We start from the raw sequence: 20205 nt of genomic DNA, 5'->3' as shown, positions 1-20205 counted from the left end.
TAGCTTCCACGTTAACTAAGTTAACGTGGAGGTTAACGTGACTCTTGGGGGTTGTGTGGTTGCTTCAATGTTAGTGACAATGTTGAGTGTCACTAACGTTGTCGACAACTCTTCATCCTTTACGTTAGTTCCCACGTTAACCAAGTTAACGTGGGAGTTAACGTGGTACTTTGCACCATAGGCCAACGTTAGTGACTATGTTGAGTGTCACTAACGTTGGCTTCTCTTCCCCCTTAACGTTGGAGGCCACGTTAACTAGGTTAACGTGGCTTCTAACGTAGCCACTTATGAGTAATTGCCAACGTTAGTGACAATGTTAAGTGTCACTAACGTTGGCTCAACTTCTCTTCTCCACGTTAGAGTTCATGTTAACTTAGTTAACGTGACTCTCTAACGTGGGCATTGATGGCTTTTTGAGAATGTTATTGGCAATCACTTTTCTCATTAATCTTGCAAGTTACCTCCCCTTTTCTTGCTTCTTTTTTGGTCCTGAAATCAAGCAATAAAGTGCATCAAAGCTCTAGTCCAAGTCATGAGTAATGCAACATAATATTTGTCACTAAACTTATGAAAAATCCTCATGAAATTATGTAAAATGCACAATGTATGCTTGAATCAAGGCATAAGTGAATATTTACCCAAAACTAGCTTATTTCCTAAAGAAATGTATGAAACTATCCTAAAAACAGTAAAGAAAAGGTCAGTGAAACTGGCCAAGATGCCCTGGCATCAACTTGTTGGATGTTGAAAGTGTGCCAGGCACTATATCCTTGGAATGATTTATAATGAAGTAAATGATGTTGTTGTTTTCCTTCTCTGCCGCAAGAGTGTGCCAGCCACTATATCCCTGGGTTAAGCATGCTAGTGTGCCCGACACTATATCCGTGGGTGAACAGAATGTGCCCGGTACTATATCCGTGGGTCAATAGAGTGTGCCCGACACTATATCCGTGGGCGTGGCAGAAAGGCGACATCCGAAAGGATGTGTCGGGTTGGCATTCATAGACCGACAAGTGATATCACGAGCCAATAGGACAGGCACTCATCATATGCATCTCTTATGTGCTTGTTTGCTTTGATTATTTGAGTTTGCTTAATTGTATAATATGCCTACTTGCTTCTTGAATTGCTTGTTATATATATGAATACTACCTGTGTTTTCCTTGCTTGCATTATCTGTGTTTGTTTGGTGCTGAGGAGGTTAGGCAGGCAGTGGCGATGGGATTGCACGGAGGGTAGGTTGGTGAAGGTTGTGGGACAACGGTGACTAGTTTTAGTTAGAAATTGCCTAAGTTTAGATAACCCTGCTGATGGTTATGGTTTAATTTATTTATTTATGTTAAGCTTGAATACATGTTTGATGTGAAGTTCTAGGATTGCCTTCGGCGTCCCGGAGCCTTACATCTTACATATTGGGCACTGTTACCATACTGAGAACCTCCGGTTCTCATTGAATACTTTGTTGTTATTTTTCAGATGCAGGTCATAATTCACGTCAGTGAAATTGCGGATATGGTGGCAGAGCGGAGTATGGTTTCTTCCTGGTTTATTTCTATTTTACTTTTGTTGTAGTATTCTCTCACCTTTTGTATATTTAACTTTATGGTCTTAGAGGCTTATTTGAGAGATAAGTTGTATAAGCTGTTTTTACTCCAAAACTCTGTATTTTTTTGTTTGTAACTAGTAGGCTTAAACTCCGCAATCTGTGGCTAGTTCCCTATGATTATTATACTCTTATATCTATACATGTTCCATTCTTTTTCATCCATACCATGTATCTTATGTGTTAGCTTAGTTTGAACGTTTCGTGCTTTTGTAATTCTGTCTTTGAGCTTAATCCTTCATCGAGCTTCTAGAATATATTATTTCCTTCTATATATACATATGTATAAGCCTTAGAATTGTCTTAACCCTTGATTAACCTTTGCTTTACGGCTAGAAGTAAGGCTTAGGGTAATTAGGGTGTTACACTAAACACTATCAACCTCTCTGTCCCTACTTCTTTAGCCAACTTTAAGCCAGCAAGTAGGGCTTTATACTTTGCTTAATTATTAGATATGGAAAACTTGAACCTTAAGGAGCGTTCTATCTGAGTTCCTTGGTTGCAAAATAACACTTGCTCCACTTCTCTCTTTGTTTGATGATCCATCCACGTATAGATTCCATATAACGGGGTTCCTCGTGCTTTCAATGTATTCAGTGATGAAGTCGGCGAGGTATTGTGACTTAATTGTTGTCCGAGCCTTGTACTTTAGGTTGAACTCGGATAGTTCCACAGCCCATTGTAGCATTCTTCCGGCCAAGTCCATTTTTTGTAAAATATGTTTCATCGGTTGGTTAGTGCGGACTTTGATAGTATGAGCCTAGAAGTAGGGGCAAAGTCTTCGAGATGTTAGAATAAGGGCATAGACAAACTTTTCTATCTTTTGATAGTTCAACTCTGTCCCTTGCAGGACTTTGCTGATGAAATAGGTAGGTTGCTGCCCCTTTTTGTCTTCTCGTACTAGGGCTAAAGCTATAGCTCGAGCTCCTATTGATAGATACAGTGCGAGCTCTTCCCCTTTGATAGGTCGGGTAAGTATGGGTGGGTATCCCAAGAATGCTTTGCAGTCTTGAAAGGCTCGTCGCATTTTGGGGTCCATTCGAATTGCTTCCCGTTCCTTAGGATTGAATAAAGGGGAAGTGATTTTAAGGCCGATATAACTAAGAATCTAGATAGAGCTGCCAATCTTCCATTTAGTTGTTGGACTTCTTTAACACAAGTTGGGCTCTTCATGTTGAGGATAGCCTGGCATTTGTTCGGGTTTGCTTCTATGCCTCTTTGGGTTAACATGAACCCCAGGAACTTCCCATCTTCTACCACAAAGGTGCATTTTGAGGGATTTAATCTCATTTCATGCTTCCTTATAGTAAAAAATACCTCAAAGAGGTTGGACAATAGTGTCGTGTCTTCTTTAGTCTTAACGAGCATGTTGTCCACGTACCCCTCCGTGAGTTTTCCTATGTAGGAGGAAAACACTTTATCCATTAATCATTAGTATATAGCCCCTGTGTTCTTTAATCCAAAAGTCATTACTACGTAGCAATAGTTGGCCTTTGGAGTTATGAATGAGGTCTTCTCTTGTTCCAGCATATACATCAGATTCGATTGTATCCCAAGTAGGCATCCATAAAGGACAAATATCTATAACTTGAGGCTGAGTCGACCAGAGTATCAATGCTGGGGAGTGGATAAGGATCCTTAGGGTAGGCTTTATTGAGGCCTGTATAATCAACACACATTCTCCACATTCCGTTTTATTTTTTCACCAAAATGACGTTAGCTAACCAAAGTGGATATTTGACCTCCCTTATAAACCCTGCCTCCAGCAAGGCTTGTACTTGGTCTTCTACAACCTGTGTCCTTTTTGGTCCAAACTTCCTGTGTTTATGCTGAACAGGTTGAGAGCCCAGATATACTGCGAGTTTATGGGACATCAGGTCAGGATCTATGCTGGGCATGTCAGAGGCTTTCCAGGCGAAGAGATTAGAGTTTTTTCTCAACAGGTCAACGCACTGTTTCTTCAGGCTTTCTTACAGGTTTACCCCTATGCTCATTGTTTTGTCAGGGTGGTCTCTAATTTGTATCATTTCTATTCTGCCCTCAGGTCAGGGGTTCAAATCTTCACAAGTTCTGATCCCTCCTAACTCGATGGTGTTGACTTCATTTCCCCTGGGTTGCCTTTTAAGCTGCGACTCTCATTGTAGCACTTTCGTGCTAATTTTTGGTCTCCCTTTACAGAGTCTGATGCGTGGTAGAAGTTAACCAATTAAGAGATTTCGAATAAGAGAACAGGGTTACACGTATAGCTCTTAACCAGCTAAGATCCACCTCACCAATTTAAAAAGGGTTGTCACAAATTTTAGAAATAAAAATACTGGGAGTATGAGTCCCAGGTCGTCTCCCAACGAGTTGTAGAAAGAGTTCTAGTTTATTAATCAGAAAAATTCCAGAAAGTTGAGTTGGATAATGAGTAATTAAAAGTAATTGTAAATCAAAGCAATTAACTAAGAATTATTATTAATATTAAAAGGTCTTGACTGGGGGAATAATTAAGTGGAAGTCCTATCCTTGTTGGAATCTTCTCAAGTGTAGTGTAAAGAGGTTGTTGTTCTCACTTGGTTAACCCTTACTGAATAAAGGAAAGTTTAGTTATTGAACTAACTCTTACCCACAAATCCTAGTCCTCTCCCTTGGGGAGGTCTAGCGTTAGTAGGTGCGGAATTAGCCAACAACGTCCAATTTAACTAAGCACTTGAGCATTCAAACTCAAGTGTCTCCTCTTAATCAACCCCCATGTCAAGTGGAATTTCTACTCCATTGACATAGAATTAATAATCATAAAAATATAAGAAGGCATAATTAAATAAAATAAAATAGAGAATTAAAATTAATTAAAAATAAAAATAACTCTATGTATTAATAAATTCAAAATGCAACATAATTATCTGAACAGGGTCAATGAGTAACTAATTAAAAATAAGGGAATAAGGAAACAAACTAAAGTAATGTCTTCAACGGAGGTAATGACTCTCAGCATCTAAAAATCCAAGCAAAAGCATAAACTATGAATGTAATGCAAATCTAGATTCAGATCTAAAACTAAGAGTAATCCTAATATCAATGTATCTGAATGTGTGTGGATGCGTGATGAGTCTCTGCATGTTCCCTTATTCTGTGTTTTCGGGCCAAAAATTAGGTTAAAACGCGGCCCGAAATTGTCTCCAGCGTATCCTGTAATTTCTGCAGATCGCACAGGTCACGCGTACGCGTCGTCCACGCGTTCGCGTCATTCAGCAATTTTCCTTGCCACGCGTTCATGTCGTCCACGCGTTCGCGTCATTCGTGTAGACTCCAATCCACGCGTTTGCGTCAGGCACGCGTTCGCGTAGCTGCAATTTCTCCATTTCGGGCGTTCGCGTGAGCCATGCGCTCGCGTCAGTGTTCGCTGGTCATCTCCTTAGTTCCTTGTGTTCCTTCTATTTTTGTAAGCTTCCTCTCCATTCTCTAAGCCATTCCTGCCCTATGAAGCCTGAAACACTTAACACACAGATCACGGCATCGAATGGTATAAAGGAGAATTAAAATACATAATTAAAAGATCTCTAGGAAGCAAGTTATCAACCATGGAACAATTTTGGGAAGGAATTGTAAATACATGCAAATCATATGAATAAGTGGGTAAAGACTTGATAAAACCACACAATTAAACATAATATAAATTATAAAATAATGGTTTATCAACCTCCCCACACTTAAACATTAGCATTTCCTCATGCTTAGTTGAAGGAGATAAAGTAAATGAGTAGGGAAATGTAAAACTTATGAAATGCAATGCAACCTATATATATATATATATATATATATATATATAATGCAACTATATGACTCTTGTCTACTTGGTTAAAAGTGAATAAGCTCTTCAAGACAAACATAAATTAAATTCCACTAATTCAATTTATACAGTAAGAACAGATAAAAATGTAAGAAGATAGCTCATAAAAGCAGGGAACATAGAATTAAGCATTGAACCCTCACTAGTGGTGTATGTGCACTATAGTCTCTCAAGTGTATAGGGTAATCACTCTACTCCTCTCTAATCATGCTTTCTAAATTTTTGATCTTCACCTAACCAATCAACAATATTTAATGTACCAATGAAAACATCATGAGGTCTTTTTAAGGTTGTAATGGGACTAAGGTAAGGGTAAGGGTATATATATGGCTAAGTGAGCTATAAATTGAATCTTTAATTAACCAAGCTCTCACCTAACATACATACACTCCATATAACTCTAGAATCTTGCCTAGCTACCCAAAATTTCCACTTTTGCATTACATACTCATGCATCAATTTTTTTTTTTAATTTTTATCACATATGCATTGATCTATGAACTTAGCTTAACTTAGAATTGGGATAATTTTGTCCCCTTATATATATATATATATATATATGAACATGAAAATAAACATTGCTTATCAATGCACATGGATTTTTAATTTTTATAGTTTCACATGAGTAGGTACCCAAATTCTCATTTTATCATGACACATTCCCTTATTAACCTTTGTTCTCACAATTCTCCCATACTTAATTAACACACAAATTCTATCTTAAGCTAACCAAAGATTCAATTGGGATATTTAATTGTTTTTCTGCTTAAGGTTAGTAATGTGGTAAAATATAGAACAAATGGGATTAAAAAGGCTCAAAGTGGCTAACAAAGGTAATTTAAAAAGGTAGACTTATTTGGGATAAGTGAGCTAAAATCAAATAATGGCCTTAATCATATGCGTGCATATAACATATTAAACATTGGACATATAGGATGAAACAAAATAAAGATTACAATCATAGAGAAGTAAACACACAAGAATAAAATATTTATGGTTAAATAGTGTAACCATATAAATAAGTTCAAAATCTCACAGGTTGTGTGTTCTTAGCTTTTTAAACTATGTTCCAAATACAACTTCAAACAAATTTAACACAAAAGTTTTGATTTAAATTAGTGAAATTTTTTCAAAAAATGGGTTTTAGAAGAAACTTATTATTTTCAATCAAGTAGAACATGCATGCAAATAACCTATTTCTATGCAATCTATCCTATTCTAAACAAAATAAAAACTAACTAAATATACTATTTTATTGGTGTTAAGGAAGAGAAATTACCTCCGGAAGTCAGGTACTAACCGACCTCCCCACACTTAAGGCTTTGCACCGTCCTCGGTGCCATCTGTCAGGAACAAAGGGGGGCTGGTAGCAATATCTCCACCATCGGGACCGTCATGGCTCCCTATGCTGGTAAATAAAGTGGAGTCCAGAGTGTCTGGGTCTTTGTCAGGTCTATGGTTTCCCATAATTAGCTCCTTGAGGTATGTAAATCGGCACTGGTTATGGCGCTCTCTCAGTTTTGCTTTGTGTTCCTGCCGATCCAACCTTTCAAGTATTTGATAGAGCAGTTGGTTTGTTGTAGGTGCTTGTGGCGTGGAAGAAGAGGGGATGTCTTCTGCTAGTTCTGTGCTCCGGTTGATAGTGGCTGCTGGAGGTCTGATATATTTCCCGTTAAGGACGTGCTAATTATCCCGTGGAAGCATGGCTTTGGTGTCCCCAGCCCTGTAGGAGACTTCGGCTGCTGAGACGAGATCTGAAACTAAGGCGAGAAAAGGTAAGTTACCCGCAATTTTTACGTGTCCCATAGCATTCTGAATGTGTCTTGGTAAGTTTAGAGGCTGGTCTGTAAGGATACACCAGAGTAGAACGGCCATGTCTGCAGTGAAGGAGGACTCGTGAGTGCTCGGAAAGACGTAATGAGACATAATTTGTGCCCATACTCGAGCCTCCAAGGTAAGTGCTGAAGCCGATATGCCCTTAAGTCGGGAACGATGGTATCCGTAGATCCATCTGCTGCCAGGTTGTGCTATGAGTCTGAGAACGGTGTCCAAGTCAAATTGGTATGTCTGGCGCTTGAGTGAGGCTTCTTGGAATGCGTCCAACCCTTCTGGAACAGGGGAAAAATTTAAATCTTGTTGAATGGCCCCTTCAGTTATGGGGACTTGCTTTTGACGGACATAGATAGATTGCATGGTTGGCATGTGAAAATTGGAGTAGAATTTTACTACCTATGAAAGATTAACCTGCCGTGGCTGTCGCCGTAGGAATTCCCATTGTCTTCGCTCAATGCGGGGCTCAACAAAGTCAGCAATGTGGGTTGGGAGGATGAGAAGGTGCTCATTGTTATAGTTCCTTGCTGCCAGGATGGGGAACATCTGCTCATAGTAGCGGTTAGAAAACCGTGCAGTGTCCTTTGCTGGAAAGGCTTTTTCTTTTTCGTCGACCTTGATGATCCTCTTGATTCGTTTTGTTGAGGGTTTCACCACTGTTGAAGATGGCTCTGCCACTAATGCTCTTTTTGTTCCTCTTCTTGCTAGTGGTTTGGGAGTAGCTTTCTCCTTGCCTTTCTTGGTGGCCATCTTGAAAAAGGAAGGAGAAAGTAATATGTAAAGCTAAGGGTTCGAGCAAGGGAGCGAATATTATGGGTGGTAATCAATGCACGGTAAAGAAGGATGTCGTTAACACATGGTCTAGACTGCATGTGAAAAGTTCATCAATGGAAATATAGCAAGTGCATGCGATGGCAATTGAATCCAAGATGTTTATTGACATGCTGGCAAAGGCATGAGTAGCATAGATCAAGCATTCAATGTCCAAGTTAGATTACCAAGCCTTTCAAACTAATAATCTGTTTGTATTGACAATTTAATTGAATTAATAAAATATAAAAGGGGTTTTGTGAAAAGCAGGCATTAAAGTAGTAGAATCGAATAATTTAAAATAATGCACAATGTCATACGGGCTTTTTCACAAACACTTAGCATGCATGGTAAATATGTTATTTGACAATATTAATTTGAACATGCAAGCAACCCTTTAAGGAAGTAATATTAATTGTCAAACAATTTCATAATATTCCACAAGCAAAATATAGAAATAAATAATGACCCAAATAAATTTCTAACACCAATTAAAAGAATAAAAAGAAGGAAAAAGAAAATATAGATAATGAAAGTAGAAAGAAAAATAAATAAGAAAACATGAATAAAAGAAAAAATAATAATAATGAAAAAGTAAAGAAGGAAGAAGAAAAGAACCTTGATAATGGATGTGAAAAAAAAAGAGAGAAAGTAAAGAATGAGAAAGAATATAGAAGGAAGAAGAGAGAAGAAGGAAGTAAGAAGGAATAAGAAAAATTAGGATTTGGGGAAGAAAAGATAAGATATTTTGGCTGATCTGGATAAGCTGTGCGCCGCATATGACGCGGACGCGTGAGTGACGTGGTCGCGTGGTGTGCGATTAGTTCAGGTGACGCGAACGCGTGGGTCACGCGATCGCGTGACCTGATTTGTTCGATTGGCGCGAGTGTAGCCTCACGTTCGTGCAACTCTCTGTTTGAAACTCATTTTGCCAAAATTTAAGGTGATGCGATCGCGTGGGTGACGCGATCGTGTGAATGGACTTATTTTGAAAAATGACACGGACGCGTGGGGCACGCGTTTGCGTGATAGGGCTTGTGCTTCTAGCATCATTCCAGCCCCACTGACGTAGCGGAAATTGGCGAGTCAAGAATTGTTATAAGATATGCGTTGCAAGTATAGTTCTTAACCAACCAGAAATCTGCTTATCAATTTAGAAGGATGTCCCAAAAATTAGAATTAAAATACTGGGAGTATGAATCCCAGGTCATCTCCCAACGAGTTGCAGAAAGGTGTGCTATTTTATTAATCAGATGTTTTCAAAAAGAGTTTGAGTTGAATAGACAGAAAATTAAATTGGAGAAATTAATTAATTTAAATAAAAGCCTTGACTGGGAGTAGATTAGTTGGAAGCCCTATTCTTGTTGCAGTACTCTCAAGATTAATTGATAATTGAAGGTTGTTCTGTTTAGTTATCCCTTACTAGGTAAGGAAAAGTCAAACAAGTTAGAATGCTGTTTCTATTCACAAGTCCCAATCCGCTTACTTGGAGGGACTGGCGTTAGTGACTAGATAGCAATCCAACAACAAACCCAATTACAATTTCTCTTTTAAGCACCCCAACTCAAGGGTTCCTTTCAATCAACTCCCCATCAAGTTAGGGAACTACTCGCTCATTGTGAATGTGGAATTCATAACATAGAAAAGGGAATTAAAGAAAGATATGATAAATAAAACTCAAAGGAATTAATTAAAAATAAAAGTAACTCTTGTATTAATAAATTCTAAAATAATCCAATAGTAAAATTGAGTAAATTAAAGGACATGGAAGGGTAAAGCCAAGTAAAGAAAACGAACTAGAATGACGAAATCTTGATGAGGTAATAACTCTTCTCAATATCCCAATGCAAAGAGCAATAGAAATTAAAATCCTAAGAACTATGAATATGTAGAGAGAAAACCTAGAGGAGGAGTAAAACTAGATCTAAAAACTAAAATTATGTAGAATGAATGTCGTTGTTGGTTTTTGCATCTCTGGCTCTAGTATGCTTTTCTGGGCCGAAAACTGGGTTAAAGCAGGGCCCAAAATTGCCCCCAGTGAATTCTGCAGATTATGCAGATCGCGCACGTCACGCGATCGCGTCATTCATGCGGACGCGTCATTCGGCGTTTTGCCCTGACACACGAGCGCGTCGTCCACGCCTCCGCGTCACTTGTGCTATTCCAATCCGCGCGGTCGCGTGAGCCATGCGGCCGCGTCATTGTGATTTCCTCTCTTTCGCGCGGTCGCGTGAGCCATGCGGCCGCGTCACTTCTCGCTGGTCATCTCCTTAATTTCTTGTGTTCCTTCCATTTTTGCAAGCTTCCTTTCCAATCTCCAATTCATTCATGCCCTATAAAGCCTGAAATACTTAACACAAAGATCACGACATCGAATGGAATAAAGGAGAATTAAAATTCATAATTAAAAGTTTCTAGGAAGCAAGTTTTCAATCATGTAATAATTTTAGGAAGGAAATATAAATGCATGCTAATTATATGAATAAGTGGGTAAAGATCACGATAAAACCACACAATTAAACACATTATAAACCATAAAATAGTGGTTTATCAACCTCCCCACACTTAAACATTAGCATGTCCTCATGCTTAGTTGAAGGAGATAAAACAGATGAGTAGGAACATGTAAAACTCATGCAATGCAATGCAACCTATATATGTGAATGCAACTATATGATCCTTGTCCACTTGATCAATAGTAAATAAGCTCTTTAAAACAATTACAAATCAAATTCCACTAATTCAATTCTTATACAGTGAGAACAGATAAAAATGCAAGAAGGTAGCTCTTGAAAGCAGGGAACACAGAAATTTAAGCATTGAACCCTCACTGATGATGTATGTATGCTCTAATCTCTCTAGTGTATAGGGCAATCACTCTATCCTTCTCTAATCATGCTTTCTAATTTTTGTTCTTCTCCTAATCAATCAACAACATTTAATATACCAATGCAAACATCATGAGGTCTTTTCAAGGTTGTAATGGGGCCAAGGTAATGGTAAGGATACACATATGGCTAAGTAAGCTTATAAATTGAATCTTTAATTAACCCAAGCTTTAACATAACCTATATATATTCTATATAACTTTAGAATTCATGCCTAGCTACCCAGAGTTTCCTTTTTTACATTCCATACTCATGTATCAACTCTTTTTTTTTTAATTTTATCATACATGCATTGATCTTTGAATTCTTAATTTAGCATTGGGGAAATTTTGTCCCCTTATTTATTTATTGAATATTTTTGTTTTTTTTTCAACATAAACATAAAAAATAAACATAGCTTATCAATGCACATAGATTTTTAATTCTTATAGTTTCAAATGAGTAGGTATCCAAATTCCCATTATATTATCATGACACATTCCCTTATTATCTTTTGTTCCCATAATTTCCCATACTTAATTAGCACATACAATTCTATCTTAAGCTAACCAAAGATTCAATTTGGGATATATAATTGTTTTTCCGCTTAAGGCTAGTAATGTGGTAAAATATAGAACAAATGAGATTTAAAGGCTCAAAGTTGCTAACAAAGGTAATTGAAAGGGTAGGTTTAATTTGGATAAGTGAGCTAAACAATTAATGGCCTCAATCATATGCAAGCATATAAATATAATAAACATTGGACATATAGGATGGAACAAAATATAGATTACAATCATAGAGAAGTAAACACACAATAATAAAATAATTATGGTTAAATAATGTAACCATGCATAAAGGCTCAAATCTTACAGGTTGTGTGTTCTTTAGCTTAAAAAAAATCATGTTCCAAATACAGCTTCAAGCAAATTTATCATAAAAGTTTTAATTAAAGTTAGTGAAATTTTGTTCCAAAAATAGAGTTTTAGAAGAAACTTATTATCTTTTCAATCAAGTAGAACATGCATGCAACTAATCTATTACTATGCAATTTATCCTATTCTACAAAAGAAAAACTAACTAAATATCCTAATTTATTGGTGTTTAGGGAAGAGAAATTACCTCCGGAAGTCAGTTACTGACCGACCTCCCCACACTTAAGGCTTTGCACCGTCCTCGGTGCCATCTGTCAGGAACAAAGGGGGGTTGGTAGCAGTATCTCCACAGTCGGTACCGTCATGGCTTCTTGTGCTGGTAAAGGAAGTGGAGTCTGGGGTGTCTGAGTCTTTGAATTTTCCCATAATCAGCTCCTTGAGGTATGTGAATCGGCGCTTGTTACGGTGCTCTCTCATCTTAGCTTTGTGGTCTTGCCAATCCAACTTTGCAAGTATCTGATGGAGCAGTTGGTCTGTTGTAGTTGCTTGTGGTGTTGAAGAAGGAATATCTTCAACCGGTTCAGTAGGATGGCTAGTAGTGGCTGCTGGAGGTCTGATATATTTCCCGTTAGGGACGTATTGATCATCCCGTGGAAGCATGGCTTTGGTGTCCCCAGCTCTTAAGGAGACTCCGGCTACTGAGACAAGATCTGAGACCAAGGCGGGAAAAGGTAAGTTGTCCGCAATTTGTACGTGTCCCATGGCATTCCAGATGTGTCTTGGTAGGTTCAGAGGTTGGTCGGTAAGGATGCACCATAGTAGGACAGCCATGTCCGCAGTGAAGGAGGACTCGTGAGTGCTCAGAAAGACGTAATGGGACATGATTTGTGCCCATACGTGAGCCTCCAAGGTAAGTACTGAAGCCGATATTCACTTAGGGCGGGTACGATGGTATCCGTAGATCCATCTGCTGCCAGGTAGTGTGATAACTCTGAGAACAGCGTCCCAGTCAAATTGGTACATCTGGCGCTTGAGTGCGGCTTCTTGAAAGGCATCCAATCCTTCTGGAATAGGAGGAAGACCTAGAGCTCTTTGAATGGCCTCTTCTGTAATGGGGACTTGCTTCTGATGGACAAAGACAGACTGCAGGGTTGGCAGGTGAAAGTTGGAGTAGAACTCGACTACCCAAGAAAGATTGACCTGCCTCGGCTGTCTCTGTAGGAAACCCCATTGTCTTTGTGCAATTTGCGGCTCAACAAAGGTAGCAATATGGTTTGGGAGGAGAAGAAGGTATTCGTTGTTGTAACTCCTTTCTGCCAGGATGGGGAACATCTGCTTACAGTAGCGATTGGAAAATCGCGCAGTGTCCTTTGTTGGGAAGGCTTTTTCTTTATCATCAACATTTATAATCCTCTTAAGTCTCTTTGTTGAGGGCTTTACTGCAGTTGAAGAGGGTTCTGCCACTAATGCTCTCTTTCTTCCTCTTCTTGCTGGTTGTTTGGGAGTAGCCTTCTCCTTTCCTTTCTTGGTGGCCATCCTGAAAAAGGGAAGAGGAAGGAAATTAAGTTCAAAGAGAAAGAGCAAGGAAGAGGGTTGTAGGAGTGATAATCAATGCACGGTAAAGAGGATGTCGTTAACACATGGTCATGACTACATGTGAAAAGGTCATCAATGGAAATATAGCAAGTGCATATGAGGACAATTAAATGCAAGAGGTTTATTGGCATGCAGGCAACGGCATGAGGAGCATAGATCAAGCATTCAATGTCCAAGTTAGGTTACCAAGTCTTTCAAACTAACAATTTGTTTGTAATAACAATTATATTTAAGTAATAAAATATAAAAAAGGTTTTGTGAAAAGCAAGCATTGAATAGTAGAGAAACGTAGAAAAGTGCATAATGCCATATGGGCTTTTTCACAAACACATAGCATGCATGATAATTAAGGTATAGAAAGTATTAAATTGAACATGCAAGCAACCCTTTAAAAAGTAATATATAATTGCCAAACAAATTTACAACAATCCACAAGCATATAATGAGAAATAATGACTCAAATAAATTTCTAACACCAAGTAAAAAGGAAAAAGAAAGAAAAAGAAAATATGAATAATGAAAGTAAAAAGAAAAGAAAAGAAAATAACATATAAAAATAAGAAGAAAAATAGAAAAGTAAGGAGGGAAGAAGAAAAAGAAAAACCTTGTTAATGGGGGTGAGAGAGAGAGTGAGAGTGTAAAAAGTGAGAAAGAAGGAAGAAGGAAGAAGGAAGAAGGGAGGAGGAAGAAATAAGGAGGGAAAAGAGAAAATAGGATTTGGGGAGAAAAATATAAGATAAGTGGCAAATCAAGGAAGCTGTGCGGCGCAATCAACGCGGTCGCGTGAGGCACGCGGTCGCGCGACTTGCGCTTATACTGATTGACGCGGTCGCGTCGGTCATGCGGTCGCGTGACCCGTTTTATGCCACTGGCGCGAGGGCAGCCTCGCACTCGCACAACTCTCTGTTCAAAATCATTAATTGCCAAATATTAGGTGACGCGATCGCGTGGGGCATGCGATCGCGTGAGTGGCCATTATGAGGATATGACACGGTCGCGTCGGTCACGCGTCCGCGTGGGAAAAATTATGCATTCAACACTAATCCAGCACCACTCTATCACAACTTTCGGTCGTGCACCCTTTTCAAGTCGAAATCTAAGGCACGCGGCCGCGTGAGTGACGCGGTCGCATGGGAGGCCAATGTTCCCAAGTGACGCGGTCACGTGGGACGATTTGTGCCACTGGCACGCCTCCAGCCACGCTCTTGCGTGACTCTCTATTCGTTTTATTAGTCTCTCCCAACACCTGCGACGCGGACGCGTCAATGATGCGGTCGCGTCGCGTAACTTTTTTTTTTTAAAGTATGTAAATGCAGATGCACGAAATGTACTAATAAAGAGAAGATTTATGGAATAGGAAAACTAAAAATAAAGAAAAGAACGATCATACTATGGTGGGTTGTCTCCCACCTAGCACTTTGCTTTAACGTCCGTAAGTTGGACGCTCCACTAGCTCAGTCTTCGGCTATGTGGGGATCTTCCAAGAGGAAGATCTCGAGCTCCTTGTTTTTCTACGTCCTCTCTCCATGGTATAGCTTCAAATGATGCCCATTAACTTTGATAAGTTCAGAGCTTGAAGGATGGCTTAGGTGATAAACTCCGTACGGTTCGGGCTTCTCGACTCTGTATGGACCTTCCCATCTTGATCTCAACTTGCCTGGCATGAGTCTCAGTCGAGATTTGTAAAGGAGGACTAAGTCCCTAGGTTGTAACTCTTTTCTCTTAATGTGCTGATCATGTACATCCTTCATCTTCTCCTTGTATAGTCTTGAGTTCTCATAAGCTTCTAGGCGAAGGCTTTCCAGTTCTTGCAGTTGCAACTTCCTTTCAGCTCCGGCTTTCTCAATTCCCATGTTGCACTCCTTTACTGCCCAAAAGGCTTTGTGTTCTACTTCAACAGGGAGATAACAAGCTTTACCATAAACTAAGCAGAAAGGACTCATCCCAAAGGGTGTTTTGTATGCTGTTCTGTATGCCCAGAGTGCATCTTGTAGCCTGGTGCTCCAGTCTCTTCTATGAGGTTTGACTATCTTCTGCAAGATACGCTTTATCTCTCTATTTGACACCTTGGCTTGCCCATTAGTCTGAGGATGGTAGGCTGTTGCAACCTTATGAATTATTCCATGCTTCTTCATTAATCCTGTTGTCTCCTGTTACAAAAATAGGTGCCTTGATCGCTCACGATTGCTCGTGGTGATCCAAAGCGACAAATAATGTGGTTTCTCACAAAGGAAACAACAGTGTTAGCATCATCAGTGCGGGTAGGAATGGCTTCCACCCATTTGAAAACGTAATCCACAGCTAACAATATATAAAAATAACCATTAGAATTCGGAAATGGACCCATGAAGTCAATGCCCCAAACATAAAAAATTTCACAGAAAAGCATAATTTGTTGAGGCATCTCATCCCTCTTGGATATATTACCAAACTTCTGGCATGGGAAACAAGATCTACAAAATTCAGCAGCATCTCTAAAATGAGTAGGCCACCAGAATCCACAGTCTAAGATTTTTCTAGCTGTTCTTTGAGGGCCAAAATGTCCTCCACTCTCAGATGAGTGACAGGACTCTAAGATGGACTGGAATTCTGATTGAGGTACACACCGTCTAATTACCTGGTCAGCGCCACATCTTCATAAATATGGGTCATCCCATATATAATATTTAGACTCGCTTTTCATCTTGTCTCTTTGATGCTTAGAAAAGTTTGGAGGAAAGGTGCGGCTAACTAGATAATTAGCTACAGGTGCATACCAAGGGACTACCTCAGATACTGCTTGCAGGTTATCAAATGGGAAATTATCAGCTATAGGAGTGGGGTCATCTGTAATGTGCTCAAGGCGACTCAAGAGGTCTGCCACTAAATTCCGGTCGCGTGGTGTACGATTAGTTCAGGTGACGCGGACGCGTGGGTCACGCGATCGCGTGACCTGATTTGTGCGATTGGCGCGAGTGTAGCCTCGCGTTCGCGCAACTCTCTGTTTGAAACTCATTTTGCCAAAATTTAAGGTGACGCGATTATTTACATCTTTAGTTTTATCTTTGGATTATCTTTTGATCCTTGGATCACGTTTTAGGGGGCAGGCCTCTCGGCAATGCCTGGACCTTGTTCTTATGTATTTTCAACGGTAGAGTTTCTACACACCATAGATTAAGGTGTGGAGCTCTACTGTTCCTCATGAATTAATGCAAAGTACTATTGTTTTTCTATTCAACTCAAGCCTATTTCTTATCTAAGATATACACTTGTTCTTCAACCTGAGGAAGGTTATGATCCATGACACTCATCACCATTCTCACCCATGAACGCGTGCCTGACAACCACCTCCGTTCTACTTGCAATCGCTTAAGTGCATATCTCTTAGCCTTCTAGTTCATGACGCATGGTTGCCTTGCCTGACAACCGAGCCTTCCATTCCATGAGATCAGAGTCTTCGTGGTATAGGCTAGAATTTTTGGCGGCCATTCTTGAGATCCGGAAAGTCTAAACCTTGTCTGTGGTATTCCGAGTAGGATCTGGGAAGGGATGGCTGTGACGAGCTTCAAACTCGCGAGTGCTGGGCGTAGTGACAGACACAAAGGGATGACTGAATCTTATTCCAGTATGATCGAGAACCGACAGATGAATAGCCGTGCGGTGACAGCGCATTTTGGACCATTTTCACTGAGAGGACGGGATGTAGCCATTGACAACGGTGATGCCCTGCATAAGCTTGCCATGGAAGGGAGTAGGAATGATTGGATGAAGACAGCAGGAAAGCAGAGGTTCAGGAGGAACGAAAGCATCTCTATACGCTTATCTGAAATTCTCACCAATGAATTACATAAATATCTCTATCCTAGTTTATATTTTATTTATATTTTTATTATCAATTCACCATAACCATTTGAATCCGCCTGACTGAGATTTCCAAGGTGACCATAGCTTGCTTCAAGCCGACAATCTCCGTGGGATCGACCCTTACTCACGACCCAGTGCACTTGCTGGTTAGTTGTGCGAAGTTGTGACAAAGTGTGATTCACGTTTGAGAGCACCAAGTCTTTGGCGCCATTGTTGATGATCACAATTTCGTGCACCAAGTTGTTGGCGCCGTTGCCGGGGATTGTTCGAGTTTGGACAACTGACGGTTCATCTTGTTGCTCAGATTAGGTAATTTTATTTTAATTTTGATTTTTTGTTTTTATTCTTTTTTATTTTCGAAAATTTTCAAATAAAAAAAATTTACAAAATCATAAAACCAAAAATAATTTGATGTTTCTTGCTTGAATCTAGTGTTAAGTCATAAGTTTGGTGTCAATTGCATGTTTATCCCTTTCTTGCATTTTTCGAAAATTCATGCATTGCATTCTTCATGATCTTCAAGTTGTTCTTGATGAATCCTCTTATTTGATCTTCATATTTTCTTGTTGTGTGTTGCATCTTGTTTTTCATGTGCATTCTTGCATTCATAGTGTCTAAAAATTAAAAATTTCTAAGTTTGGTGTCTTGCATGTTTTCTTTTCTTGAAAATTTTTCAAAAATAAGTTCTTGATGTTCATCATGATCTTCAAAGTGTTCTTGGTGTTTATCTTGACATTCATAGTGTTCTTGCATGCATCATTTGTTTTAATCCAGAATTTTCATGCATTAAGTCTTTTTAATGTTTTTCTCTTTCTTCATAAAAAATTCAAAAATAAAAAAAATATCTTTCCCTTTTTCACTCATAATTTTTGAAAATTTGATTTGATTTAGTCAAAAGTTTTAAAAATTTAGTTGTTTCTTATGAGTCAAGTCAAATTTTCAATTTAAAAATTCTATCTTTTTCAAATCTTTTTCAAAAATCAAATCTTTTTCAATTTTCTTTCATAATTTTCGAAAATTTCAAATTAATTTTCAAAAATCTTTTTCTTATTTTGTTTCATAATTTCAAAATGTTTACTAACAATTAATGTGATTGATTCAAAAAATTTTAAGTTTGTTACTTGCCTAGTAAGAAAGGTTCAATCTTTAAAATTCTAAATCATATCTTTTTGTTTCTTGTTAGTCAAGTAATCAACTTTAATTTTCAAAATCAAATCTTTTTAAATTTCTTTTTCAAATCTTTTTCAAAATAAGTTTCAATCACATCTTTTTCAAATTCAATTTCAAAATCTTTTCTAACCTCTTGTCTTTTCAAATTGATTTTCAAATCTTTTTCAAATTAATCCAATCTTTTTGTTTGATTCTTATCTTTTTCAAAACTACCTAACTAATTCTCTCTCTCTAATTTTCGAAAATCACCTTCCTCTTTTTCAAAATTCCTTTTTAATTAACTAATTGTTTTGAATTTTAATTTAACTTAATTTCATTTTTCTTTTTTTCATTTTTGAATTTTAACTTTAAATTTAAATTAAAAACAAAAATATTCTTCTTTTCTTCTCAATTATTTTCGAAAATTCTTCTCTCCCACCTCCTTCTAATTATTTATTTATTTACTAACACTTCTCTTCTTCTTAAAAATTCGAACCCTCTCCCTCTTTCTGTGTTCGAATTTCTTTTCTTCTTCTACTCACATAAAGGGATCTCTATACTGTGACATAGAGGATTCCTCTTCTTTTCTGTTTTCTTCTTTTTCATATGAGCAGGAACAAGGATAAGAACATTCTTATTGAAGCTGATCCTGAACTTGAAAGGAGTCTGAAGAGGAAGCTAAAGCACAACTCTCTGGAGAAAATCTGACAGAAATTTTCAAAAAAGAAGGAGACATGGCCGAAAATAATAACAATGCAAGGAAGATGCTTGGTGACTTTACTGCACCAAATTCCAATTTACATGGAAGAAGCATCTCAATCCCTGCCATTGGAGCAAACAATTTTGAGCTAAAGCCTCAATTAGTTTCTCTGATGCAATAGAACTGCAAGTTTCATGGACTTCCATCAAAAGATCCTTTTCAGTTCTTAACTGAATTCTTGCAGATCTGTGATACTGTTAAGACCAATGGAATTGACTCCGAGGTCTACAGGCTTATGCTTTTCCCGTTTGTTGTAAGAGACAGAGCTAGAATATGGTTGGACTCTCAACCTAAAGATAGCCTGAACTCTTGGGATAAGCTGGTCATGGCTTTCTTAGCCAAGTTCTTTCCTCCTCAAAAGCTTAGCAAGCTTAGAGTGGATGTTCAAACCTTCAAACAGAAGGAAGGTGAATCCCTCTATGAAGCTTGGGAGAGATATAAGCAACTGACCAAAAAGTGTCCTTCTGACATGCTTTCAGAATGGACCATCCTGGGTATATTCTATGATGGTCTGTCTGAATTATCAAAGATGTCATTGGACTATTCTGCAGGTGGATCCATTCACCTGAAGAAAATGCCTGCAGAAGCTCAAGAACTCATTGACATGGTTGCAAATAACTAGTTCATGTACACTTCTGAAAGGAATCCTGTGAGTAATGGGACGCCTCAGAGGAAGGGAGTTCTTGAAATTGATACTCTGAATGCCATACTGGCTCAGAATAAAATATTGACTCAACAAGTCAATATGATTTCTCAGAGTCTGAATGGATTGCAAGCTGCATCCAACAGTACTCAAGAGGCATCTTCTGAAGAAGAAGCTTATGATCCTGAGAACCCTGCAATAGCAGAGGTGAATTACATGGGGAACCCTATGGGAATACCTATAATCCCTCATGGAGAAATCATCCAAATTTCTCATGGAAGGATCAACAAAAGCCTCAACAAGGCTTTAATAATGGTGGAAGAAACAGGTTTAGCAATAGCAAGCCTTTTCCATCATCCACTCAGCAATAGACAGAGAATTCTGAGCAGAATCCATC

At 38.5% G+C, this 20205-nt stretch overlaps 1 non-coding gene across 1 annotated transcript; it reads right to left on the bottom strand.

Annotated features, from left to right (window-relative positions):
* Positions 1-19532: 19532 nt before the first annotated feature.
* Positions 19533-19640, bottom strand: LOC112773542 (small nucleolar RNA R71). Its single transcript, XR_003188088.1, has one exon. It is a non-coding gene; the product is annotated as a small nucleolar RNA R71 (small nucleolar RNA).
* Between the last annotated feature and the right edge of the window lie 565 nt (positions 19641-20205).

Source organism: Arachis hypogaea, chromosome 18, assembly GCF_003086295.3.
Source record: "Arachis hypogaea cultivar Tifrunner chromosome 18, arahy.Tifrunner.gnm2.J5K5, whole genome shotgun sequence".
Taxonomy (NCBI): Eukaryota; Viridiplantae; Streptophyta; class Magnoliopsida; order Fabales; family Fabaceae; genus Arachis; species Arachis hypogaea.
The sequence above is the reverse complement of the archived record's forward strand: the minus strand, read 5'-3'. Positions and strand labels throughout refer to the sequence as shown.